Below are 23,899 nucleotides of genomic sequence, written 5' to 3'. Positions count from 1 at the left end.
GCCTCTTTACCTTTTCCCCTCGCTTTAACCGGGCGCCCTCTTAGGTGGAAATTAAATTTTACATCTCGCTCGTGTCCAACTTTTCTCGTCGCTCCTCGTGGCGTTGTCAGGCGTTAAGAGAAGAAACGAAACTTCCTCGTCCCTTCTTCATCGGTTCTCGAGTGTATCCAGGCTTCGCGAGAATTTTTCTACGGGTCTTCCAACCTTCTCAGCCGCTGGCGAGCCATTGAATTATGTATACGGAATAAATAAAGCCGGTTGAACGAAATTGGACGCTGCACACGCGTGGTTCCAGGCCCAAGGGCAATTTGAATTTTCCCGCCCCTTCGCGACCAGTTTTCGCGGAATTTTACTGTGCCGCCGAGTAGAAAGCATCTGCTGCAAATGTTGCACAAATCAATGTGTAAAGAACGTATGATTCGCGTTTGATGAGAATCGAATTACGAAGGGATGGAAAATTTGTTGCAATTAGGCGAGGGAAGTTTCAAAATTAAGGGTGTTCAATATATTCGAGCCTGTCAGTCTCTTGCACGATAATTCCAGCGATAATATCGATGGATTGGCAAGCGTCAAGTTGTAGATTCTATTGTAAATTTCTGTTACATAGACGGAGTATCAATTTAGTTTACAATTTCACAGATGAATATGTTTTATATTTTATTTACATTTACAACAAGGATTCTGTGATTCCACATTTTTTAAAATATAAGAGGAACACCGAAAAAATAAAATTGTGGTACTTCCAGTGCTAAGTTCAAAGTATTTTCTCGAAATTCGAAGAAATTTTACGAGGGACCTGCTTACGAAATCGCATGCCTAAGTATTATAGCCATTCCTACCGAGAGAATTTTAAGGAAAAGAGTCACGTCAGACGCGAATTTTGCTGGAAGAAACGTAAAACGAGGAAAGAAATTTTTGTTAAGCACAGTTTCCGGATAGTTCTCATTTTTCCAACGAAAAATTTTCAACGGCCGCGTATTACAGGCGAGTCTCGCGTACCCAACTTGCAGACTCCGTGTTCCAGTTTTTAGAAATTCACGATATTGGTTCACCGTCTGGATCGTAGCACTTTCCTTTTGGCAAATATCATGTTTTCTCGCAATTTTCTGCTCGTTAACCGTGGCCCATTCACGCCTCTCGTAATGTCGCGAATTTTCAAACAGACATACCGCTATATCTCACCGAATGCCGCATTATGATCTGTCCAGGGAATCGTTATTCCCTATGATGATCCGTTTTCCAACGATTCATAAGTAATCTGGAATGTTTGAAAGTCTAATATTTTGTTACAGAAGTTGGAAAATTTATAGTTTGGCTCCAGATTTCTATGTAAATTTATACTTTTATGAATGCAAGTAAAGAAATGCAGCTTGGATAGTTTTATCCAATAAATATCACAGTGAATACCGTACTTTGTGTATTTTATACATTTCTTTGTATCCTGTGCATTCCACGAGCGTGCAATTTCACATGAATGTACGAACATCTGCGTATAAATAAATATGAATAATCTTTTTGTTAATAATTTGGAAACGGGTTATCTTTCGTTTTAATTGAATTTCCAGCGGAGTTTAATCGTTACGCGATTGATTATTTCTTTGATAATTTTTGAAGCTGGATCTTGTTTAAGGATTTTTTATTTGTGAAGCGTTTGATATTATTTTTCATTGTCGTTTATTAATCGTAGGTGAAATTTAATTTAGCAGCAATTCAGACCTGACAAATAGATAGCGCTGTATAATGTCATGCGAACGTTGAATACGAATTCGTTTAAAAAGTATTGTTTTATTTGCTTAGCACATTGTACTGTAAAATGATAAAAGTTATGATTAAAATTTAATCGATATACGAATCAACTACGATCTCGTTTCCTTCAGCAAACAAAATTTGCACAAAACCTACACAGGAAAGCTTAATGTTAGCGTAGTTAAGATTTTTATTGAAATTAGATATCTGCTTTGAGAGATTTAATGGAAATCCAAACGAACATATTATGAAAGTACGTACTAACTTAACGTCAGTCGAATCGAATGCGAGGTCCGACTAAAATCTAGCCTGAACTAATCCACGTGAAATCTTACCTGAGATCTAACTTAGGTGAGTTCTAATCTACACCTGATCCAGATCTAACCCACCCTAATCCAGTACAAGTTACACACACCCAAGTAAAACCTAATCCGGCTCTGCGGAAACTCTAAATAATATCCGAGTTGCTCTAATTCCAACTTTTGTCCAAGATTTATCACTGCTTTCTCTACGTACTCTAAAACCAGGAAAGCGAATAAAATATCAAATTTGTAGAAATAAGAAGAGCAGCGAATCGAACAACAACACCATCCGATATAAATTGAGCTGTTAAAATTGAAATTTCTACGACAACTCGAACGTCAAATTCGATTTTAGAAATGCAGAGTTTCTTCTCTATAGATGGGAGAATAATTTCCGCAGATACTAAAGAGAACATTTATTAATACTACAATTACTATTATGATTACGTACTATATGGCAAAACAGAATAAGACAGTATAAAGTATTATACAATGATAGTTCGTATTACAGGAATATCATTTAATATTATTATAAAGATTGTAGACAAAATAAAAGACGTTTGCGATTCTCAGTGTATGCTTTTTCTAACTTTAACTAGAAATTGAAGACCAGAATAGGCGCCGAACGATGCTACGAGACGGCGATGGCGCGTAAGTTTTCTGCAATGCTTTTCAACAAATATTGGATTGGCAACTAAATGATTGTCGTTACCACCTAATGATAAAATCCGCAGTTATTTAGTCGCCAATCCAATACAACCTCCAAAAAATGCTACAAAATCTTAGACGTAGACCGATTTGATATTGCCGGAAGACAGAAAATAATAGGCGAATATTGCAATTTGTTGCTTGGGAAAACTAAATCGACAGAAATAAACCGTGGATCCTGATGGCTCGTTACACCCGGTTATCGACGTCCGTGACCCAAGTTGCGCGATCCAGAAACGTCGCTCGAAGTGGCGTCGTTATGGCGACTGGAATAATGAAGGAAACACTCCATTGCCACCATCTTCCTGGATATTGAATATTGCTCTTAAATTTATCGAGTAGACGGTTCCCTTTGCTTCGATTAAATCGGTCGTAAAATTGATCTTTACATTTTTGGAATTTGCGGCAAATTGAATGGATGCGAGCAGAGTGGTAAGTTGGGCGGTAAATAACGGTAATTATATGGGTTGTTTTATGGCGCGTTTGGGAGTAATTAGCTGATGAAATTGCTTCGCTTAATGTATAGCATAATTCGCGTTGTCCGTAGAAAAATTCCATACGCAATGGGATTCTGCCATACTTGTGAAAGATTACGCGTAAAAATTAATATGCACCGAATTATTGTCGAAACCTAAATCAACGGTAGAGTGTGTAGAATGGCAAAGAGGAAAATTAAACGAGCAAAAGGGGGAAAAAGGAAGAAAGAGGAAAGAAGCGAAGAGAGAAAAACGTACATGTTCCATCGATCTTCTTCTCGCGTAGACAACCCTCTTAAGCCTCATCCTTGGAAATTCGCGATGAGTTTTGTAAGCAAAGGGAACTCGAGGGGAAGAAAACAAAGGGCCAGAAAGAAGCGTGCACACGGGCGACCAAGTTCTCTGGGGAGGAATTCGTAGCAGAGAAGTAAAGCTGCCCCAGAGTGGTGGGCTAGCCGCGTTCCCTTGAATTACTTGGCGTCTCAGCGCCCAGGGAAAAATACAACCCGACCAGGGATCGCGTAAATACCGAATGAGACTCGAAACTACGAATGAACAACGAACTTTGTTTTTACTTGGTCTCGTTTGTAAGATGCGCGTACGATAACCCCGCGGTGTCCTTTCATAACTTACGTTTAAAGATTTTAGGGAAGCTTCCGATTTTTTTTCCCAACTTTCTTCGTTTGGAACAGAGCAGCGGTTGCGCTTGAACGATCTTCTGGATTTATGGCGAATACATCGTAGAATAAATTGATTTTTAAATGTCGTACTATCGATCCTCTTTGGAAATTTTCAACGAGTTTTTTCACCGAAATTTTACCGATTTCTTTTTGGAATTTATTCCGTTTGACGTTATTAAAAGTTTATTGAAAATTCTTCGTAAATTCTTTGTCTCTTTGTCTTTTTGAGGTAGAGAGAGAGACAAAATTTCAGTGGAAAAAGAAGGGGAGGCAGGAGACAAACGAATATGTAATTTACTATTGTTATTATTATCGCTGTGCGTGTTACAACAAACATCGTTCCAAATCTTTTTTATAATATAAAACACACGTTACAATCCCCGATAAATTGGATCACGCCGAACCAACGTGATTCACGCGGATAACGGCGACATCGCATCACAGAGGAGGATCGTTGGCTGACATTTTGCAAGCATAATCGAGGGAAAATCCATCGAACTGTCGGAGTACCGACATTGTGCGCGATACGCTTTGCCTAAATGCGATTTTCTATTGTTACCAGTCCGCGTATTGTCCGTTATTTAATTACAGAAAATTAGCAACGACAAATGGCCGGCTCATTAATGTGCAATCCAGTGATATTTGATAATCCCTTCGCGTTTGAGCAACCTGTGTTTGTTATAGGTACAGTACAGTGAAACGTTGCCAACGATTCGTTGGTGGCTGACGATGATTATTCTAGCGAATTTGCATCCTTCGATACAATCCTGGCTTTTTCTACATAAAGTAACGTGTATTATATTACATAAATTATTACCAAAAAGATATTATACGTTAATGACTAGACTAATTAATCTATGAATAATATGTTATAAACAGAGTATTATAAGTGAAAAATGTTTGGTAAAGAATCGTTACTGCAAAGAATAAAAATGTATTATTATAAAATTGAAAAAATAACTCGCTCGCGCCGGTGCAACTTTAAAATTGATCGCATCGAACGATAATGCGAAGGAAGCGTATCGGCAAAGAACGTATCTTCCGATTCAGGCAGCGTGATCAACCGATCGACTTCCGGTAATTTATGAGATGTCGAGAGTCGCGAGGATTCACGATTAAAGCGATCGACGCTCATTGGTCGTTTAATATTTATAACATAATCGGATTAATCGGTGAATAAATGTTGGCGGCACGATATTATTGATAAAGTCGGGAGGAGGTGGATATAAATTAACGGTGTCAGCCGGTAGCAGATAAAATTGTAAAGTAGCTTAATTCCGTCGTTGCAAATTACCGTCATCCGGATCGCTGCGATCGATGGGAAAAAATCGTGTTGTCGCAAATCAATTTTGCTTCGTTTAGTAATTCGCGTGAACAGCGTTTTACATATTGAAAAATAAAAGAACGACGACAAGTGGATAAAAAATGAAAGCAGCATGAAAATTAACAGGGAAAATTATTTATAAAATTGCACCGATATAACTGCAAAAGGTAATTTTAAAAGATATGAGAATCGCGATCGTACGTCTGTTCCATCCTTTTCTCTTTTTTTAACAGATTCTTGGAAATTAAAGCAGACAACAAAGGAGAACGAAAAACAAAGTAGATTTTAGAGTGGAAAACATGTATGAAAATATTTACGCCCTTTTATCGCGAAACAACGATCTGATGATACGTGTTGTTTGTTTGCGTTGTTAATATTTCATGGTGGAGCAAGAAAATTCGTTTGGTTGATATAGGAAAGAAAAAAAAAAAAAGAAATAAAAAATATAGGAAAGCAGAAAGTTGGGAGAATGTAAAAATCCCGGAATTCTGATTTTACATGTAAACTTATAAAACTTACGAATTTGTAAACTCGCATGATTACTTTTCTAAGTTGGATAAACTCATTGTGTAATTTGTAAATACATCTTGATACATGCACGAATAGAATATGTCAATTTTAGTCTTTCCTTTGGGAAGGAGTTGAAAAATTAATGACAGGACGATCTAAATTGCATACGGAGAGAGGTTGAAGCTTATGTTCTATTTATTGAATACACGCGCATGCTCGAATCAGCAGCACTGGTACTCTTAATTAATTAACCGATCGAATTCACGTGCGCAGCGGAAATGCCAATTAGTGTCCTCTCGTTTCTACGATTTCGTCCAATTGAAATTGCTCGACGATCCCTTATTACGCGAATTTAGTTAAATTATTTTTTGCAAAAATACGACGTTTCGGTTACACTGGATTTGCTTCGTTCCGCCGATACTTTGATTTTATTAAGGTAAAATCCACGTTATTAAAAGTTGATCCACGTTATAGCAAGTTCTTGTCAACGTTAATACGCCAGTTCTGTTGCGCTTTATGCGCTTTATGTGCTTTATTCGTTTTGCTAATGTCGCGACTATTTTTCGTAGTAATCCCCCGTTTCTTTGTACCGAAATTACTCTATTTGTCTCCTCGAAATATCGCATAATTTCTGTGGCTTCCATTTGCACCACGACTACTTCATTTTCTTTCTCCTAATTTTATTAATTCAGCCAACGATACGTCCTTTTAATCATATTTCCTATATTTTATCGGTCTCGTTGGTATTTTCCACGATTTCCGTGGCAAATTCTTTTTGGCAAAGGTACACACTTTCGTTTACACTGAGTTTGCTTTATTGGTTTCCCGTGTATCTTCTGTGACTTTTGTGGTGGATCCTTCTTGGCAGAGATGCACTGCTCCCTTCGTACTAAGTTTACAGTATTGGTTTCGTCAGTATCATCTGTGATGCTCGTGGGAAATTCCTTTTATCGGTTACTGTTTCAAAAGAAAAAAAAAAAAGAAAAAAAATGCAGGTTTTGAAAACTCTTTACTTGTGTAATACTAATTCATCGTTTAGAAGTGAAATTAATTCAATCTTTGTCAAGATAGTCTTAATAATCAAAACAAACACGATAGATTTACAAAGATCAACTTGTGTCTTCTTCGTTTCAGGTATTGAAAACTAGTAGAAGTCTCTTACAAACGTACGTGAAAAACGAAATAGCATAAGAACTGTAAGTAACAAGTTTATTATTTAAACAACAGCTACAGTCTATCCTATTTTTATCAGCTTGAAAATTCAATCTTGAAAATGGCACACAAATCCTTCACAAACTTGAAATTCTACCATCAATCAATCCATAACCCTTTTCGATACTAATGGCAAAACGATAAATAATTGAAAAAACAAAACTACCCTGACATGTTTTCCGGGCGAACCTCGAATAACGCGAAATTCTAAAAATCTTTCAATTTAATCAAACTTTCGTAAAACCTTCCAAAGGAAACAGAAAATCCATTGAAAATTAGAATCACCTTAGCAATGATGGTCGATCGGGCAACGACAATTATTGGACGGGTTTGCTCGACTGTGGCAACACACTCGAGCGAAACACGAGACGGGCCGGATGAGCGGCGTTAACCGGATAACGCGGAAAATTGAAAGGATGAGTTATTGACAGAGGTGGTCGCCAGCCCCGTTTTCCCGCTACCACCTTTACCGCCGTGGAAATATGTGACATGATGTTCTATTACTTTTTAACGCGCTACTAACCGTGGATCATCGTTGACCTGTGCTCCATTCACCGGAAACCAGCCGTTTCTCCGGACGATCGCGCGCTTTTTCGCGCCTAGATGCCCGTCACCAAGATACAGATGGATTCGATCGCGTCAATGATCGTTCCAACGTTTTGTTCTTGATGGAAGGGACGGGCATTTCTACAGTGATTTATTCCCTCTCTGAATTTTCGGGAAATATATGTGCGCCCAGAAGATAGTTTAGGCGAGCATTTGATTTATGAACCGACAAATATATCGAGTTCTTACAATGCGAATTACTTTCGTGAGAAATTTGCGTTTCGTTCTTCTGCTTTTGGTTTTTCTAGTTTCATGTTAAGAGTAAGAAGTTTCCGTATATCGTGAGAATCATGATCCTTTCTGGAATTTTTCTTTCAACAACGAGTAGAGTAACGCGATAACGCGGATTATCATGCATTTAAATTCGAATAAATAAAATAAATATCATTTTATAAACGGGATATAAAATTTCATTTGCAATGTAGTTCTATGTTTCAACATCCTTCTGTGCTGTCGTGTTCTAAAAAATGTTTTATTCCGTTATAGAAGTATTTACAAAATTGCGCGATACTATTTATTTGAAGAAAATAATATTTTTGTAATTTACGTGATATTTTATGAGTGGAATGTTTATAATATTGTTCTGCTTTTTTATCCTTTTTTTTTTTTGTAATATTATGGAAGTGAAATTTTATGTTGAGATCTTAAGGGATTAACGAGCATGATTTAACGAAGCTTTTTTGTTAGAGGAGCAGGTTTTCAGGTTGCGAATGATGAGATATTACGAATAATATTACAGTATTTTTTAGTTTAGGTTATTGTTATTATTATGTAACGCAACACAATTGTACATATTAATTATTCATCAGACAATCGTTACAGAATTGGTAATAAATTAATAACAATGTACGTATATGTTTGCAGATACAATAGAATCTGTTTATGCAAACTATATTGCAGATAATTAATTTACAATAATTTCGGTAGTAATATCGACAAAGAGGAAATATAAATACTTTATGTATTACAATATTACAGTAATACGTAACACGAACTATAAACTGGGGTTGCACATGTGTGACTTTATGTATAACACAAATTCCAGCGAATCAAAAACGCATAGTTTATGGATCAAACTTTGCCAACTCCCTGTCGTAAATCATACGAAAGCAACACAGGGCCTAACAAACGCACAGCATTTTAATGCAAAGTGTAATTTTCAATTTTTTTATTCGGTCGATTTATATTATTCCTTGGTCGATTCGCATTATTATGCAATAACAACGCAAAACTAATTGCAACTGCAAAGCAACGTAAAAAATACTTTATTCACGATTTTTAACAATATGTGAATTTTATCTTAAAATTGTCGAATCTACGAATTTGGAGGCTGTCTTATTTCTAAATTATTAAATCTCTGGATATACAGCATATTGAACATTCAGGTGTTCAAATATTAAAATCTTGAAATATTCAAATAATCTGATCCTGAAATCTTCAAGCTGCTGAATACACAAATTTCCAAACTCTTAAATATTCAAATTTTCATTACCTTCCGTTCTGTAACGCTACATTTACGCAACATTAACGTATAAAATGTTACCTCTCAGCCCTTAATGATCCTAATTGGCCTCAACGATCCTTGAAAATACGTCGTTCCTAGTACACGTACGCATATGTATAAATATGCATAGCAAAATGGAAAAATTTCCAGTTGGAAACGAGAAAAGACGAGGTAGAAGAAGAAGGAGGAGCGGTCGTTTGGTCCAGCTTCACTGGCAAGAAATCGCGATGGATGGATGAAAAAGAGGCAGAGTTCCAGCGCTGTGGAACAGCGAGAACGATCGCGAATTTCGCCGATTTTCTCGGGCATAAATCCACCGCGTTTTTTACAACTACGACTCGCGCTTTTTAATAAAACCATTCGACCACTGGTCCACCTGATGAAATATCGTCTCCAGCCCGGGTTCTCAGCCTACGCGTTCTCGGTTACCCCTTCTTCCGCACACCCACCTGCGTACCAACGCCAACACATATCCGATGCATCGCCCGACCTCTTTCCGATTCGCTGCTTCCTGGTAAAATTGCAATTTGAGAGTGTTCGATTGTCGCTAGATCTGTTTGTAAATACAGTGCTGAATGAAAGGAAGCTTTACGCCATTGTGGATACAATCGGTTCAATTTTAATGAAGACGATATTGAACGATTAAAACACAATATATAATCAAAATAAATAATGGAAAATATCCAGTTTCTATTGCGAGTGACACGTTGGTAGATAATAAAAATGTAGGAGTAAATATATTATATATATGTCAACGTCAGAGATATTCAACTTTGAATATAAATTAAAAAGGAAATATGCGAATAAAGATGTTAATACGCTATATACAAACGATGGTTCATTGACAATTATTTAAAGTATGTAACGTTTAATATAAACGATACAATATTGAATAATCGAAAAGAAATATTATACAGAAGCATCGGCAAATTATATTACATTTAAGAGATAGCACGATCCAAACGACTTTTTTATTTCAGTTATCACATTAAAAATCTCCACTTTTTCATTCTGCACGCTAAAAGTTGGCGCAGTCACCCTTCCAATTTTCACTCCTTCATCCCGTAGAATCGCGAATTTCGCGAGGTTCAGCCGGATTTTCATGCTATCCCGCGTGTGTTCGTCTTTCACGCGAGCTCGAACGATCAAGCTCGGGCACGGGGCTCAGACCTCGTAATTTCCGCGGAATCGCAATTTTCCCTCGCGCCGGAAACGTTTAAATCCCTCCGTCCCGCCCATTAATGCCATACGTTCTTTCAGACTCGTTATGAATATTCTCACCTGTGCGCACGTGCGACCGCGTTTCCATAGAGCGAAAAGACAGGCGAAAAAGAAAAAAATCAACATAACGAAAAGAAAGAATAGAAAAAATTGGAAAAAAGAAGGTGGAAGCACGCGTCGTGACGCCTGGTCGTCGCGAATTTTAATTCGTCTCGCTCGTATTTATCGCGTCGCGTGTGGCCTCGCGTTTGTCGTCCCGAATTGCGGATATGTTAATTTTCTTGGCGAGATCTGCTCCGTTTTTTTTCTGCTTTAGTTGTCCTTTATTTAACACATTTTCTCTTTTTAACGTATAAAATTAAGTTTTACAGACAAATTGCGTTATTACATGAAAACACTGCTAATGATAATTACGCTTGTAAAATACTTAAAATTGCAACACGTTCTTTTCCGCGTATAATAATAAAATAATTATTTACTTAGTCGTTGAAATTATTTTAATATTATACCTATTGACAATTTTCCTATCAAATCGTACTTTTATTACGTATTTGAGTAATAAAGAGTTTGTGAAGAGAAAAATCTATCTTGCAAGTAACAATATATGTATACTCTATATTGTAAAATAGAACGTTATAGAACAATTGTAGAAGAAAACTCTTATTAATACGTAATTTAGTTTGAAAAAAAAACACTTGAAAGCTACGCTTTAATTAGAAATAGCTACGGTATTATTTTGCCAGTTTAGTCGATTCTTATGATGTTTGTGTTATCATATTTATTTTATGTTTTGATTGTGATCGTTTAAATCTTGAATCTGCAAACGAACTAAAATATCCTATTCGAACGTTTGTCTCGCACCAGATGACCGTTCTCCTTTTTAATTTCATATGAAACGTTCGTTGTCATAAATATATTTCAATATGAATTTCGTACTCCATATATTCGTACTCATGACAAATGCCTGCGGCAACCAGTAAATTGCTACTACAAAAGCGTTAATATTCTCTTTGTTCAGTTGTCCTTCGATACGCTGAATAATTAGCATGATTACGTGACTTTGATCAGAATAAAAAGAAAAAAAAAACGGACAAAACAGAATGTATGATTACTTTTTAAGTCCTTTGAAATAATGAGGGGATGTTGCAAGTAGAAATTATTAGCACGTTAATGGATTGAAATCGCGGTCAATGAATTCTGTCCTTTTTTTGAAATATTTATCAACCTTTCGAGAATTTATCTCGGTAATCTCCCCCTTTTTAATTCTCTTCGCATTTTATTTTTTATAAGTTCCAAAGATTATATAGTTTAATTCTGCTAAATCTTCGAATAATATTATGTTGAACGTTAAACAGCTTATTTGCTAGTTGGTTGAAGTTGCATAGGAAATTGAGATAGAACCTAAGCTTAGAGTATCATCGTTGTTATACTAAATTTGTCATGCAATATTCATTGTTTTAATTTACATACATTAGCGTCTCTATTGTCAGAATGCCATTTAACCGAACGATCGATTATTGGATCACGGTTTAATGGAAAATTTGGGAGTGGTAAGGAAACTGGGAGGAATTGTTATGTTTTTATTTATAGCGTTTGTTCGTGTTGAATACATTAACAAATCGATTATCTTCTTTCGCACCAGGGCAAAGATACTTAATTATCCAAACAGGGTGTGTCATAATTGCATCGAATAATCAAAATTCTATTACAGTTGACGTTTGATGTTACGCGTGCGTGTCTATAAATTAATAATTAATTAAACACAATGCATGTACTTCGGTAAAATTCACCTCAAATTTTCTCAAATTTTCAAACAAGCCGAAAAATGTATCTCTCTTACCAATAACTATTTAAAAATAATTTCTCCCGTACACTGAAATACAAATTCCATTTTGAATGGGCCAACAGGAACAAAAAAGGAATGTTCTCCTTATCGAAACTGAAAAATTAAAAGTTCCCACCCTCTTACGTATTTGGTGTAAGAGAAACGATATAATTCTAGAGACAGTAAGTAACATTTTCCATTATCGACGAACAAAAGAAGAGGGGAAAGCGGGGAAAAAGATGGAAATATATATATATATATATCGGATGGTCAAGTAGAATGGGACATTCCAGTAATTAAACGTAGCAGATGGTGAGCGAATAGGCGCAGCAGCATGAGCGAGAGGAAGCTTTCGAAAAAACGTTGGGGTTCAGCCTCCGGTAGCCCAGTTGAATTTAAATTCCTTATCGATCGCTCGATCCAGACCCGGGGATCGTTTATTTTTATCTGGTTCGTAGCGTATTGCTGATTGCACGATTTCGACGCTCGAATTTCTATCGAATTCGCAACTTGTTGATTCATTTATAGGATTTGGCAATCGCCGCTATGCCACGCCAACTTTGCACATCATACCTTTTGGCAACGACCCGATGCAACGATTGCGCAACGAGAAACGCTACAATTTTCCATACCACAATTTTTCCTTTTTTTTTTTTTTTTTTAATCATTCGATTGTTTTTCTTCCGAGGATGAACTTTTTCACTGGGAGATAAAACGCGAAATACGAAATATTTGAGTGATCCTTTTTGTGGGTGGTGAGAGTGTTATGTAAATTCCATACAATTGGTTTGGATTTTTTCCCCTTTTCGTTTTAACTGACGTGAATAACGATTTTTTTTATCTTCCCCTCGATTCTGTTGTAGCAATATAGTTATTAAAGGTGCGAGATACTGTAGGATTAAATTGGTTATGTGCCATTTTTTATCGTGAGAAACCGTATCATTTCGTATTTCTTTATCTCTGACAAATTTCTTTTATTTGGTAGATGTAATCGTTCTTCCAACGACAGGTAAAACACAGTATCTTAATCGATGAGTAAACTATTTTGATTATTTGTAATAACATTTATAATGGTGCAGATATTTCATTAATTTTACGGAATTGTTAGATGCATTCGTAAAATATTAATTTCTCCCAATGTGAATGTACCTTCGTACGAATAATCTTTTGTAAGGGGAAGTGGGCCGTGTATAGTCAGACACGCCAAGCAACGTGCCTACTCATCTTCCTATATGATTGTCATTTTAGAAATATTCTCGCATCCTGAATTCAATTACGAAATCTATAATTCCTTTAACACCTCTATTATTATTAAGAAGACTTTGCAAAGAAAGAGGAAGATTAAAATATTATACAAAACTTATATTTCTTACTAGAATTTCTTATAATATCAAAATCATATTCATCACGACTGTATATTTTCAAATTATAATCCAAATAATTCGACCTATCTCTCGATTTACCATACGAAGACAATACTCAAAACACGATATAATTTAATCAACAGAATCAATTTCATCGACGATTCGTCGGTCAATCAATTCATAATCTATCATTGCCTCTAATAATTTCGCGTCTGCCCAGAAACAATATCACTTTTTCTCATTTCGACGATCAGACAGACATCGCGAGTTTCCATTTCAACCCTAACCAGCCTCCGTAGCTTCGTCTACTTACATCTGCAATCCGAATTCAATAAGCGGCCTGGCAAAAGGACGACTTCGACGATCGATCAATGGACCAACGAAAACGTAATGAAATACCTTTCGGATCTTAAATTCGGCTCGCGTCCGTGTCCGTGAGATACCATCGGTTTTTGTCCTCCTCCTTTTTCCTCTTCTTTCAAAGAAGAGGAAACTTCGACTGGAACAATTTGCGATAGCATGAGTAAACTGGTTGGTTTTTTGGCGTTTCTTCAGGAAAGAGAAGAGATATGGGGAAAATGGAAAATAGGATGTGGCGAAGTAGCGGAAAAAAATTGTTGAAAAGAAAGTGACGATGTCGGGGATTGGAAATGAGAAAGGGAACAAGAAAAAGATTAGGTGCAAAGAAAGCAGATATTGAAATAGGAGAGGGGAGAATGGAGATAGGAGAGAAATGAAACACGGGAAGATAATGGAAAAGGTAGGAATTGGAAGTTTGAAAATGATTGAAGCAGCGTAAAAGAATTTTTAAGCAGAAAGAAATAGACGAGGAAAAAGCGCGGGAGAGGAGATTGGAACAGAAAAGGTGGAAATTAAGAAAAAAGCTAATTGCAGGAAAGAGGAAGATCGAAACGGAAGAAGTGGACATTTAAAAAAAACTAATTGTAAGAAAGAAGAATATTGAACGGAGAACTGAAAATTCGGAACAAAGACGAGTGGAAAAAGGCAAAGATAAATACGGCGAATTACAAAATTAAGAAGAATGGAGAATACAGGGGAAGGGGAAAAAGGAAGAAATAAGATAATGAAAGGAAACGAAGACAGAGAGGTAGAATAGGATAGTGTGGGAATGTTAATTGAATATTAAAAGGTAAAAAGAAGATAGAAGGGAGGGAAGCGTAAAATAGCGACGGGAAAAAAAGGAAACGGGAGAATGAAACATAGCGATAGTGAAAAATAGAGAAGGTGGATGGGAGAAGAGTAGGAATCCGCGAGCAAGTCGGAAAAGAGAGCAAGCGAAATAACGAAAAACGGTATTTCCGGAGAGAAAGTGAAATAGCGAAATAATAAAAAATGACGAAGGCGAAGAGAAATACTAAAATTGTAAAAACATCGGAGTCAGGTAAATGAAACATGACGAAAAAGCATGTCTGAAGCGGAACATATTAAAACGGATTAAACCGTAAAAGAACAAGCAAGACAAAATAATAAAATCGAAGAAAGAACTAAACGTAAGAAGAAGCGAAAGTATTGAAAAGAAAGAATGAAAATTGGAGAACGCGACGAAGAAAAGATATAAGAAACGAAAAGTATTTAGATGTTAGAAATAGAATTAAAAAATAGAAAATATCGAAGAAATTTCTATTGGAGAAAGAAGAAAGGAAACAACGAATAGAAAACAGAAAAAACGTATCCAAGGAAATAAATATCGAAAAAGAAAAAATGACAATTAAGACAAGAAGAATGGGAACGAAGATGAATTCTAAAACGAAGGAAAATAAGAAACATTGGCCGAATGTTTGCTGCACGTTCGAATATAAAAGCGAGCCGGGTCATAGCAAGTAATAGTAGCTCGTAAAGTTCATATAGGTGGAGACAGACGGACCGTGATTCAACGAATACGTCTTTCTTATTATCGCTTAAGGATCGAACGTGGTTCACGAAATGTCCTAGATTCATCCAAGCACAACCTTCGTATCGTCAATTTCTTCCAGCAGAAAATTTCGAGAAAGAAAAGACGTCACGACGTTAGATACACGGTGACGTTCTTCCCTCGCTTTCCTTTTTAGATTTATGATACTATTTTTCCTCCTTTTTTTTTTCCTCTTATTTTTGAAACGTATAGCGAACAACCGATCCGTTACATTCCCAACCAAGATTTCTCCTAATATTTGTCTTTTATACGAAGCCGGATTAGGTAACGAACTTCTCGTCTCTCGAAGAGTCAAGAAATCTTCAGATTTCTTGTAATCGGCAAAACATACGGTTCTATTTATCTCTGGATTTCAGTTCAACTAACCGACTAGTTACTTAAGTCCGGAGAATCGGATCTTGTTGGCGTACTCGAAATGGTTGTTAATATTTAATTTTTTAAGTTAAATATCGTTCTATCTTCTACTTGAAAATTATTTTTCCTCGATTCGTTATTTAAATTGGAACGGTAGCTATATTTTGCATATTCCAATTGAGAGACTTTTTTAATTTCTCGCTGCTGTTCTTCTAGATGATGTAACTTCCCGATCAATCGTTCGTGATTTTCATATAAATATAACGAGATTTCATTGAGAAGATTACCATATATTTAATATATACTTATCAGAAAATATTTAACACGAATTTTCAAAGTAGATATTTAAAGGAAATTCTGTGGGAAACGAATGTATATATTTTTTATACGTCCAATATCCTACATATTCTAAACGCGTACTCTACGACGACAAACTATCATTGTTCCTCCTTACCAGACGTTGGCTTTTAACATTTATTTCGTTCTTTATAGTTACTCGGGAAGATTAATTTTACAACTCGTCCATATCCATTTTCTATGATATCAAAGCGCCATTAATCTTCCACCAGTGGCTCTTGCGCTACGAAAATGGACCGTGTCCATTTTCTGTGATACTAACCTACCATTAGGTTTCTGCAACACATCAACCGGAAATCTATTTCTCCCAATAGCTATTCTCGACGTACACGTCTTTCCATCCTCTTTCCCCTGGACGAGAGTTCTTAATCTTGGAACTGACGTCATTCGGCGTTCGTTCGATTATTCATCGACGCGCCTGCTCCAAGTTATCCACGAGGATCAGCTTTTATCTTCTTTTCCTTTAAACATCGTGAAACATTTTTTAAACGTCTGATAACTGGAAAATTACACGGAATATACGCTATTTGAAATATTCATAAAACAGAAAAAATATCCAAAATTATACGAGGCCAAAACAATTTATTAATATTTTATAATATTAACTTTGATCAGGCCTCGAATAAACGTTCAGCGCTTGAATTTTCAAAAAGCTGATCCAGCAAATATTTCTACGCGTACGTACGTTAAACTACGTTTATATCTATGCCGTATGCGTTACATAAAACTAATATTTGGCCGATATAGCGAGTCTCGTGACCGTGAGAAAATGAAATTTCAAGATGATTCAAGATTCGTATAACGCACATAATATATTCGTAAAACGTATCTACAAGTGTTGCGATACTTTCGCGAACCTGTGTATCCGATAAATCCAGAACATAAATATATATGAAATATAATAATGCAACAACACGTCGTTGGTACCGTTCGATAGCCTCGTGCTATCAACCTCCGTATATCGATATCCCTTTTCACGAACATTATTCTCTAAACTCTAGCCGTACACTACGGCCGAGAAATTACGAACTTTCACGATCGACGTCCCGTCGAAATTGACTTTATCGATAAGTCTACCACCAGGCCGCACAATATGCGCTCTAATACGAAAGTAATTTACGAAGGCGGACCAAAACTGGTCGTCTGATTGATTTATGCATGGCCGCGCGGGATGTTCCATTACCTAATTCCCAGGGCCGATTTAGGTCACGATGTACACTATCGTGCATAAGCATTTCGATACTTGGAAATTATTGCAAGTACAAGGAATATACTTGTTAAATGAATCTCTTTAATTTCATTTCGCCTCTATTATATTATTTCAAACAATTGCTATCGAATAATGAAGTTTTCGAACAAATACTCCTGCTATTTGTATACTAAAGAGAATTAACGAAGAGGAGGCCAACATTCGATATTGTATTATCTACAATTCGTAAAATTTTTAATAAAAGAATGTTTCTTGTTTGATATTCATTAGAATTTTCATAGTATTTTTTATTTTTTGTTGCAAGGTGTATCGAATAATTTTTTGGACCATGTACGTAGAATCTTTGTTTACAAATATCTCGTGTTTATTGTTAATTAAACTATATCTATATCTTGCTTTGCAAAGAGCGTTAATAAAATCTTTGAGTTGAGTTGCGAATTTTCGAAACGGAAAAAGAGACGTCTGAAAACTGAACGAAATATTTATACGTCATTTGCAACAAACAAATTTGTACGAAATGTTAATCCAACATCGCTTATCTAATTGCCATTTGTTTAGTATAATTTTCTAAAAGCTGAACAAGCAAGAGCCACAAAACGATTCACCGACACAGCAACCGATGCTTAAGTAAATCCCAGCAAGTAGTATTAGTCAGTATACAGGCAGACTCTTCGCTAAATCAAACATTTCCCCTACGTCTTATGCTGCTCTGTTACAGTCAATTCCTCTCATCACGATCAAAAGGCATTATAAGCGAAAGTTCTGAAAATATTCACAACACGTACAGCGACGAGCATGTAAATTGGAGAAATGATTGATTTAATTCAATTTAATTATTGCTCGACATAGAAATGTGCGAGTAGTTCTATATGTTTTCAGCGCTTCAAAGTACAAATAACGAATATTATGGAAACAAGATAGAAGTAAAATTATTCGTAATGCAATGAATACGAATATCACTGCTCACTATAAAAAAAGAAGAGAAAGGATCGTGACGAGTAATCGCATGATACTATTATATTAAATTAAGAATTATGATAACTAGTCAGAATTAAACATTTTGTTAGCAATAACTGGTAAAAATGATTAAACGTACAAAGCTAATTGTTATTCTTCTCCGTTCTTATAAAAATTGTCACTCGGTATATCTTTCGCCGCAAATTATAACAAACGCAATGGTTAACCAACTTCCATTCCACTTCATTCTACATATGTGGTACATACATCCCACGGATATTAATTTCATCTCTACCCTGGCAACGTTAAAACACAGGATTTGTACAATACAAAACGATTTCGATGAAATGACGTTTCGCGAAAGCTGGTTCCCCATTCGCATCCAACGCTCTCCATGATACATGATCATCAGAAATAATGGAGCAGCGTGTGCGTAGCGACAGGTTGGCCCGATAGAAGCTGCTGCTCGTAGCGATCGAATCGATTTGATTACAGCGAATGATCGAATGCAAATTAGCGGGGCGAGGATATGATCGGCGATCTCTCCCTGGTGGCCCGTTTTCCAGATTTCCAGGTTCCAACGTTTCCCCTTCCTTCCCTATCTACCCTATTTCCACTCCGCGTGTCCCAATTTCTGACTGGTCTCGCGGCATCCGATGGCACCGTTGTTCCCCGAGCCGTGTAATTTCCGCGAAAGTCGAAACAATTGGCCTACGTCGGGGTCGTGAATAGATATGGTACGAGATGGATCGTTACCTCAGTCAGATATACGCGCAGATGGAGGACCTTTGTTTCTCTGAATCGTTGATAAACAGTAGATTCGTGCTTTGCGTGGGATGAGGAAGGTGTCTTTGCGATAGAATATTTGGCGCAGATGTTGAGCTTGCAATTTCGAGTGGCACAGAGATGCAGAAGGTTTGTCAGCGAGGGATGATGGAGCGGAGAAAAAGATTCCGACAGAAGCTGTTAACGGGGGTGTAAAGCGAGAGAGTTGCAGAGTGGCGGGATGAAGAAGATAAGGATTGTAAAGTAGAGCGAAGAGATAACGAAAACTTAAGCGAGATGCGAGTATTTACGAAAATTGCATGAATTCTCACTCGACGGATTGATATATCGTTTAGTCATCGTTTACATCGCACCAGTGGAAGGTTAAAAGTGGGCGAGAAATAAAAATAGAAGGCTGGAAGGTTAAGATCGAGTTGAGGAGAAAATAGAAATGCGAAACAGAGATTTTTTTTAAATAAACAGCGTACAAAACTATATGAAAAGAAAACATATGAGCGATGACGGAGGAAACTATTTCCACATTATATGTTGTGAAAAAAATTACACAGCAAATATAACACGGAGCTAAGCCATCCAGCAAAATATATGCAAAAATGAGAAAGTAGAAAGTAAAAATTCAACTTTGGAGGAAGATCGTAAAGCACAGATTTTTCTCTAAATCTACGACTACCAAAGGAATAATTCGAAAAACAGTTGGAGAATACAGAAATATAGGTGCAGAAAAATATAAGGTTCCTATTTTTGTGGAAGAGGGACTAGATGATAAAAATAAAAAAAAAAAAATAAAAATAATAAAAAAAAAAAATGAGAGAAAAGAATTAACGGGCGAAAAGAGATAGACAATCAGGGGGCGAACTTCAAAAGATAATGACGTATATAGTTTGGAAAGCAAGTAGAATGAAGACGGTTCTTTATTTTATAGTCGTAATTACACGTTCAATGTTAAACGAGGATGAAGAAGTATTTATTTTTCAGTAATAATTACAAGCTTTAAGAGTGAAGAACGCGAGAGGACGGAACAATATACCGAGGGATTGGCTTCTACTTTATTCGTTGCCTCGCCTCTTTCCGAACAATGAGTGACGAATAAATAAATGACGAATGCCAGACGAAAAGAGGGCGAGAGGGGATGGAACGGCTTTTGTTTTGCACAGCAATTTCGCGTTCATTAAGCGGCAAACAAACAAAGGCTGCCAGTTGAGAGGAAAACGAATAAGCTTTCTGATAAAAAGGAGAATGAAGAGAAAAAGAACTCGCAGGGATAACATGCAGAAATAAGTTAGAGGCAAACGTACGTACATACGTTCGTACAGTTGCTCGTGAAAGTATTTCAACACTTGTAGAATGTTTTACAAATATATTATGAGTGTTTACGAGTGATACGAGACATTTTGAAATTTCTAATTGATTTATATAACACGTACAGTGTAAACATAAAAGTTTTCTACGCTAAGTATACAAATTTATACTAAAATGATAATAAACGTACACTAAATATACTGCAGCTTCTGTATACATTTTCAGATCGTTCCAAACTTTATCAGCATAATCGTAACAATCGTGTCCCTGTACAGTGTTAATGAAATTTCAAAATATTTAATATGAAACACGGACAATGTGTACATACAATTTTTCTATAGTTTCGAATACTTTTGTCAGTTACTGTATACGTGTATATAATACTGTTAACAGTTGTAAAGAGATGGACACAATAGAGGAAGAAGAGAATTTTACAACGTTGCCTGAGCTGAAAATCGCTGCTCTTTGCCAAATGGGTTAAACAAACGGTACACGATAATGTGTACGCCTAATGAATGTGTTCTTATGAAACTTTCAAGATCTCGTTAGCATTCGTCGAGAGGATTTGATTGTTTTTACGTCGCGCGTAATTTACCAGCATTTCGATGTTTTCCTTTTTCGAATCCACTCGACGACGAACGAAACATACGCGCGTCATTCCTGTTATATTTAATGAATAATCCCGGGCTTCTTTGCCATATTTCGCATTTAATTTGCGCGATTTTGATACGAATAAATCTACCAATGCTTCTATACGCGAGCACGTTAATAAGTAACTGGGAAAAAATAACAGTCTTTTCGTTTCCCTTTAATAACGCCAGACCTGTGCTTTTTTTAATTAATTAAAAATTTAGATATTGTTTCGTTTGTTGAATACTTTCATTAAGATTTTGAGAACTCGAATTTACGATCACGTATTTCGACACCCAATTACCTTATTCTCACTCAACAAACAATTAATTTGCCCTAATCTATTCTCTAGCTTAAGTCACTGTTACGACAAATTTCCATTACTTAAAAATCTATAATCAACGCTTTTACTATAATAAACGCAAAGCGCTATTTTAGTAGCAAAACTTACAATGGATTGACTTACGTCACTATGACTCTCAATCCTTTACCCAAAGGCTGAAACAAGTTTATCATTTAAGTTCCATTTTTTTAATAGTTTCCGATTTGCAAAAATATAAATTTGCATCCAGTTTAATAAGTATCCGAAAACTTTTGAAAAGATATATACGTTTGCTTCACAAATGCAGTATCCCAATCAACTCCAATCTACCCTCACCCTTACCTGGCCACAGACTATAAAAGCGCGAGCAGTTCATTAAAACGACTTTGCCGCTTGAAAAATAAACCGAATCCCCTTCGTGCTCCCCCGATCCCAGCCCCTGAGTGAAACAATATGTTTCCCAAGAATTGCTCGTATAACAGAAACGGCGAGGGGTCTCGTGTAGCCCCGAGCAACGAGAGAAACGTTCAATTGGAACGGTTTCACGGAACGAAAAAAAAGGAGAGGGGTGGTGCACGGCGAAAGCCCTTTTTTTTTAATCTGTCGATATTCACTCGACGACAAATTGCGACGATAGAAGCAACGGGAGGAGCAGTCCTCTCCTTTCACGTACTTTCCGTATACCAGGCCATTTATCGCCGATAATTACACAGCTGCATCCTCGCAACCCCTAACCAGGCTTATTTTTACTTTCCACGGTAATCGAGTTAATTACCGTTGGTTTATTACGTAGACGACGCGAATTACGATACGATGTTGTCGAGGTTTTCTATACTTAGGTTTGTTCAATGATGGACGCGTTATACAGCAACGAAGAAAAGTATCGACACGGACTATATTTTGTAAAATGTAACTTTCGAATGTGAAGTTAAAATACACCATAGTTCGTAAGATTAAAAATAAATAAGAAAAGATATGTTGTTTAAAGGGTGAAATTCCAATTACCGTAAAATCGATGCAAGTATCGTAGAATCATTTTGGAACCGATTTAGAATATAATATAATTGTCAAAAAAATAAATAATAACGAAAACACTTAATTAACCCCAAAAACTATTACTTGCTTCGTTCTAAACAATTGCAAAAGTCAAGTCAATTTCGTAACGAGAACAAGTAATCTAATGTAACTACGTCTGACTGCAAACTTCCGTTTCTACTTGCTTCTCGCTCAGTTAAAAAGAAACGAACAATAAGAAACACACGTAATCTTCTAATCGAAATATCCGCGTAATAAGTGCAAGTGACTGTGTCTGGTTACAAACTTTTAATTCTATTTCCAAAGAATATGCAATAAGAAACACGCCAAATTTGACACAGGAATCGCTACCAGTTTCATTCCAAACGAATAATTACAAGAATTTGCCGTTGTCTTAAGCATAAACGGAAGCAGTCGTGTCTGATTATAAGCTTCCAGTTCTACTTACTGCTCGCTGCTTTCTGCTCTACGTCTCCATCTACTTTCTCCTTTTATGTTCCTGACACAGACTTCTTTCCTCTCGTACCTCAAATGGAATTCCGTTCCTCTATCAAAGAAAAACGTGTCTCTATGCACACGGAGGAAACGAAACGGTCGACGATAAAAATTGTGGGTCACAAGAGCACGTTCCCGGCCGTCAATAATATTTAGTAATCGCATTTATCATTGAGTCTTGGCGGACTCTCCTCCCGATATCAACAAAAATGGTAAAAGGGAAGCGTTCAGTGGACCAGCTATCGCAAACTTCGTACCCTCTCTTCCCTCCCTATATTTATTCCACTTTCCTCTTTCTCGCGCGATCGTTTTAAAGCCTTGCTCTCACGAACGCGGCTTTTATTTCTCGACGATAGTAAAAAAAGACTTTTCTCCAGGTATCGCGTATTATTCGCCAGATATTCTTTGCACTCTTTTAATTTCATCTCGAATCAGAGTAGGCCAATTCTTTGATTCGAACGAGTTTGCAAAAAGGGGAACTGTTGGACTGAATTATTCTCAGAGTCGTGCTAATAACGAAAGTTTGTTTGACGGATATTTGAGTTGAGGCGAATGGCAGAGAGTTTGAGATCCAGGCTGTGAATCGCGGTCTCTGTATTGTAGTTCGTCGTACATCGTTTAAAGCAATATTTGCGAAGATTAGATTTAAAAATACAACTTACGCTTTGCGTCCATTGAATAATAAGAAGAGTTTGTAACAGACCAAAATATTTTTGATATTAATTATTCCAACAGTATTTCTGAAGTTTAGCTCTAAAACGTGCGATCAGCAGGACGTTACACTTGCGAATAAATAAATAAAAAGAATTGCATTTCGTGGATGAACCTTTTATTATCTTTCTTAAATAAAACTTAAATAAACTTAAATAAACAGAAACTTATCTCCTACCGAACATGCTCAAACGTGAGAAGCTACGTCATTCCTCTTCTACAATTATCGTCTTATAGAATCTTATACTATAATTAGTTTTTTTACAATAAATGGATTAAACAGATGTTGGTTAAACAGGAAACGATAGTTGTTTAACGTGAGCTAATCGCGA

General features: G+C 36.4%; 1 protein-coding gene across 3 annotated transcripts in view; it reads left to right on the top strand.

Annotated features, from left to right (window-relative positions):
• The window catches only part of LOC100650070 (protein rhomboid), a 171,333-nt gene that overhangs the window by 76,210 nt on the left and 71,224 nt on the right, over positions 1-23,899 (top strand). Inside the window, exon 2 of one of the 3 annotated variants that reach the window (XM_048404228.1) lies at positions 6,881-6,942. The exons of the other annotated variants lie outside the window; for them this stretch is intronic. The gene's annotated coding sequence lies outside the window, so the exon portion shown is untranslated. The remainder of the gene's footprint in view (positions 1-6,880; positions 6,943-23,899) is intronic. 3 annotated transcript variants of the gene reach the window in all.

This window comes from Bombus terrestris, chromosome 3 (assembly GCF_910591885.1).
Source record: "Bombus terrestris chromosome 3, iyBomTerr1.2, whole genome shotgun sequence".
In the NCBI taxonomy this organism is placed as follows: domain Eukaryota; kingdom Metazoa; phylum Arthropoda; class Insecta; order Hymenoptera; family Apidae; genus Bombus; species Bombus terrestris.
This window is presented reverse-complemented; position numbering and strand designations above follow the sequence as displayed.